The sequence below is a fragment of the Salvelinus namaycush genome, chromosome 31 (genome assembly GCF_016432855.1).
Source record: "Salvelinus namaycush isolate Seneca chromosome 31, SaNama_1.0, whole genome shotgun sequence".
NCBI lineage: Eukaryota > Metazoa > Chordata > Actinopteri > Salmoniformes > Salmonidae > Salvelinus > Salvelinus namaycush.
The window spans coordinates 10,816,100-10,822,272 of NC_052337.1; positions in this window are offsets into that span (position 1 = coordinate 10,816,100).

Genomic DNA, 6,173 nt, shown 5'->3' on the forward strand with positions numbered 1-6,173 from the left:
TTGCCGATTTCAATTCTATGGAGTTAAGAAACAGTCATGCGTGGTCCAAATCCCATCTGCAAAGCCTGGGTCTCCACGGCTAGGAAACACACAGCAATAAAGCACTACAACAGCTCCTTAAGAAATAAAAATGACATTTATTATTTTCCAAAGAATTCATCAAACATGTTTAATCAAGAAACACTACAATGGGCTTCTGTTGTCGTGTGTGTACGTCTAGGCCACACAGACAGCTCAGCAGGATGTCATAAGACAAGACGCCTTGGCCAGCTCAATGCGTCATAGTCATCTAAAGCCAACAGATTACACTTTAATTGCTTTGGTGAAATTCATAGAATATTTTGATAAGATTTCTTTTTAAATATAACCACACAAACTCAACATGAAAAGTGCTTTATTCATATTTAGAATACTTTAAAATCTTAAATAATTTTGTAAACAGCCAGATCAACCAACCAGGCTCTCCAAAGTAGTGCTGCAGAGCCTGTTGAGTTAACATATGATCGTCATTGAGTCAATGACGCTTTTAGCTGACACACTAGAAAGTTAAGCTACAAAACATCATGAAAATAATCATAAAAAGATTAATAGGCTAACTATTGACCATTGTCTAAAAATCAATGACAGTATACATTTGTTTGAAACCAATTTGGTAGCATCTTTGATGAACATTCAAACCTCTAAGATTTTTAAAAAGACACCACTGCATTAAGATAACCATGAAAGGCTTACTATTGTTAATATATACTTCTATTAACAAAAATGAATGTCACAGATGTATTTGATATCTTCAGACCGACTGGCGTATGTATATTCCTTACATGGTGGTACTGGCCTTCAAGGACATGAGGAAAGCCCGAGCCTTGAGTTGATTTACTCCTCAGAACCAAGTAAGCCAAAAGCCCAGCAGGTGCCGGTAAAGCTACTGTAGCCAATCGACTATGAAGAGGCCTCGTATACAGGGTTATTACCAGACAAAGCATAGATGTTTTCACTTCTACAGCATGAGCGGCTCAACAGGGTTGGAGTTAATCAATTCAGGAAGTAAACTGAAATTCTAATTAAACATGTTTCAGAGAAGCACTGAGGATAATTGAAGTAGATGTTTTTTGGATTGACTGAATTTAAATTGATTGACCCTCAACCATGTTCCTCAGAAAGTTTGGGTGCACAACAAAGAAAAATGCTGGAGATAAAATTAAGTGTTCAATTACTTTACCTTCATTTTAAATAAAAACAATGAATCATTGACATTTCTTTGTGTCAGAAACCAACTGTATGCAAAACAACATTCCATTGAAATAAGTTATACTTAAAATTAAAAAAAGATTGAAAAATAAAAAGAGTTAATGCAATAAGTAGTACAAAAATAATCCTGAAATACATTCTCAGACGTGGTGTTTTTGACAGGCAAAAAGCTTCAAGCGACGTCATTTTAGCCAACTGTAATGTAAAGGCAGTGAATATTAAAAATGTCAAGATCTGGATACAAATTATAAGAAGCTGCGTTGCCATACATTAAAAGTATTTCAGTCACTCCAGTCATCTGTCTACTAATTACAGAATATAAAACCTCTCACAAGTTTATGAACTTCAATCCCAACTTTGATTATTATTACCTTGAATACAAGGCCAAAAATGTTCAGCCAATTCCTCGCTTCCTTTAAAAATAGACCACGCCTTTTCCCCACAGTCAGAGTTCTACATATCATACACCATCCATCGATAAAAACTACATTTAATATTCTCAGTTCTGTTTTGGGTATCATAATTGGTCAGAAAACCACAGTATGTATTGATAGACATCTATGCGTGTATCCCTCTTCCCCATTCCCCTATAATAGGAAAAGCACCGGTTTATCAAGTATAAAGCCAAGGTAACCACTCTGACAGCAGCCCTTCTATACTGAACAAAAATATAAATGTAACATGCAAAGTGTTGGTCCCATGTGTCATGAACTGAAATAAAATATCCCAGAAAATGTTCCATTGGCACAAAAAGCTTGTCTCTCAAATTTTGAGCACAAATTTGTTTACATCCCTATTAGTGAGCATTTCTAAATTGTCAAGGTAATTTGTCCACGTGACAGGTGTGGCATATCAAGAAGCTAATTAAACAGCATGATCATTACACAGGTACACCTTGTGCTGGGGACAATAAAAGGCCACTAAAATGTGCAGTTGTCACAACACGATACCACAGATGTGTCAAGATGAGGAAACATGCAATTAGCATGCTGACTGTAGGAACGTCCAACAGAGCTCTTGCCAGGGAATTGAATGTTCATTTCTCCACCATAAGCCATCTCTAATGTCAATTTAGAGAATTTGGCAGTATGTACAACTGGCTCACAACTGGCTGTGCCCCTGCCCAGTCATGTGAAAGCCATAAATTAGTGCCTAATGATTTTATTTCCTGATTTCCTTCTATGAACTGTAATTCAGTAAAATCTTTAAAATTGTTGCATGTTGCATTTATATTTTTGTTCAGTATAGTTATTACCATGTAACAATAAGGAACATTTGGCCAGGCAAAGAATGCACAAGACTTAGCTAATAAATGTTACTGTGCTGTTAAGATGCAGCGATTGTTTTAGCAATTGATAATTTACTGCGGGGGAGGGGGGGAAATTGTACAACATATTAGGGTTTATGTAACATAACTATGGGGACTGCTATCATGATGGTTACCAAAATACAGGTTGGTGTTCAGTTTGAGGAGAATTTGATTCACCTCTTCTGAGATGTGTTTTTGGGGTGTAGGCTGGGACAAGCAGGGTTTATAAGTAGTTAGTAAAAACTCAAGATTAACATTAAAACAAAACTTAACCACATCAAACAAGATCAGATTTCAGATGATCAGACTCCTGATATCATCACGATACCATCGTCTCCGCAGTGCAGCAAGGACTCCAGACTTTCCATTGGAAACCGTAAAACCGATCAATCACTAACAGATCACCGTGTTACATTTAAAACACTGCCCTCAATAGAACACTTTGTACTGTACCCGTGTTACATCTAGATCACTTCCCAATGTGTTACTGTTAAAGCACTAACACACTTTTTCCAACAAAAACCAGAGTTCCTATTAGACAAATTCAAGTAGGTCCCTCCGTTTCATTCAGTTTGCTCCATTTGCTTTGTTTGGCTCTTAAAACGGTATCCGTTGCAAGATGTAATGAATACATCCTAGAACTCTTACACTTTGGAGCAGTTTAGATTGAACAGTTGGACATTGCACGTCATAAAAATCACCTTTTATATATCTTAAATAGGTTCTCCATGCACGAAGAACAGAACTTTAAGACATAAAAGTCACATTAAAAAAATTAACACAAGACCATACGATGTAGATATAAATAAAGAGAAATATAGAACACAGCTGAAAAAACAACAACACTTCGCTCAATGTTACATGCAGGTTATTTCTTAGGCGGATAGAAAATAAGAATGAAGAAAATCTGTGTAGTACACTGAAAATGCACAACGTTTGGAAACTGATAAGTCCAGTAAAGTCCATGAATTCACTGAGGATGGTTCTTGTCTTCGTTGTATCCCTTGTTGTTTGGCGTGGTACAGTATATCAGGCATGGTACAGTATATCAGGCATGGTACAGTATATCAGGAATGGTACAGTATATCAGGCATGGTACAGTATATCAGGCATGGTACAGTATATCATGGTACAGTATATCAGGCATGGTACAGTATATCAGGCATGGTACAGTATATCAGGCATGATACAGTATATCAGGCATGGTACAGTATATCAGGCATGATACAGTATATCAGGCATGGTACAGTATATCATGGTACAGTATATCAGGCATGGTACAGTATATCATGGTACAGTATATCAGGCATGGTACAGTATATCATGGTACAGTATATCAGGCATGGTACATTATATCATGGTACAGTATATCAGGCATGGTACAGTATATCATGGTACAGTATATCAGGCATGGTACAGTATATCATGGTACAGTATATCAGGCATGGTACATTATATCATGGTACAGTATATCAGGCATGGTACATTATATCATGGTACAGTATATCAGGCATGGTACAGTATATCAGGCATGGTACAGTATATCATGGTACAGTATATCAGGCATGGTACAGTATATCATGGTACAGTATATCATGCATGGTACAGTATATCAGGCATGGTACAGTATATCATGGTACAGTATATCAGGCATGGTACAGTATATCATGGTACCGTATATAAGGCATGGTACATTATATCATGGTACATTATATCATGGTACAGTATATCATGGTATAGTAAATCATGCATGGTACATTATATCATGGTACCGTATATAAGGCATGGTACATTATATCATGGTATAGTAAATCAGGCATGGTACATTATATCATGCATGGTACAGTATATCATGGTACAGTATATCATGGTACAGTATATCATGGTACAGTATATCAGGCATGGTACATTATATCATGGTACATATCATACATGGTACAGTATATCATGCATGGTACATTATATCATGGTACCGTATATAAGGCATGGTACATTATATCATGGTACAGTATATCAGGCATGGTACATTATATCATGGTACAGTATATCAGGCATGGTACATTATATCATGGTACCGTATATAAGGCATGGTACATTATATCATGGTACAGTATATCAGGCATGGTACATTATATCATGGTACAGTATATCATGGTACAGTATATCATGATACAGTATATCAGGCATGGTACATTATATCATGGCACAGTATATCAGGCATGGTACAGTATATCATGGTACAGTATATCAGGCATGATACAGTATATCAGGCATGGTACAGTATATCATGGTACAGTATATCAGGCATGGTACAGTATATCATGGTACAGTATATCAGGCATGGTACAGTATATCATGGTACAGTATATCAGGCATGGTACATTATATCATGGTACAGTATATCAGGCATGGTACATTATATCATGGTACAGTATATCAGGCATGGTACAGTATATCATGGTACAGTATATCAGGCATGGTACAGTATATCATGCATGGTACAGTATATCAGGCATGGTACAGTATATCATGGTACAGTATATCAGGCATGGTACAGTATATCATGGTACCGTATATAAGGCATGGTACATTATATCATGGTACATTATATCATGGTACAGTATATCATGGTATAGTAAATCAGGCATGGTACATTATATCATGGTACAGTATATCATGCATGGTACATTATATCATGGTACCGTATATAAGGCATGGTACATTATATCATGGTATAGTAAATCAGGCATGGTACATTATATCATGCATGGTACAGTATATCATGGTACAGTATATCATGGTACAGTATATCATGGTACAGTATATCAGGCATGGTACATTATATCAGGCATGGTACATTATATCATGGTACAGTATATCATGCATGGTACATTATATCATGGTATAGTAAATCAGGCATGGTACATTATATCATGCATGGTACAGTATATCATGGTACAGTATATCATGGTACAGTATATCATGGTACCGTATATAAGGCATGGTACATTATATCATGGTACAGTATATCAGGCATGGTACATTATATCATGGTACAGTATATCATGCATGGTACATTATATCATGGTACCGTATATAAGGCATGGTACATTATATCATGGTACAGTATATCAGGCATGGTACATTATATCATGGTACAGTATATCATGGTACAGTATATCATGATACAGTATATCAGGCATGGTACATTATATCATGGCACAGTATATCAGGCATGGTACAGTATATCATGGTACAGTATATCAGGCATGGTACATTATATCATGGTACATTATATCATGGTACAGTATATCAGGCATGGTACATTATATCATGGTACAGTATATCATGGTACAGTATATCAGGCATGGTACAGTATATCATGGTACAGTATATCAGGCATGGTACAGTATATCATGGTACAGTATATCAGGCATGGTACAGTATATCATGGTACAGTATATCATGGTACAGTATATCAGGCATGGTACATTATATCATGGTACAGTATATCAGGCATGGTACATTATATCATGGTACAGTATATCAGGCATGGTACAGTATATCATGGTACAGTATATCAGGCATGGTACAGTATATCATGGTACAGTATATC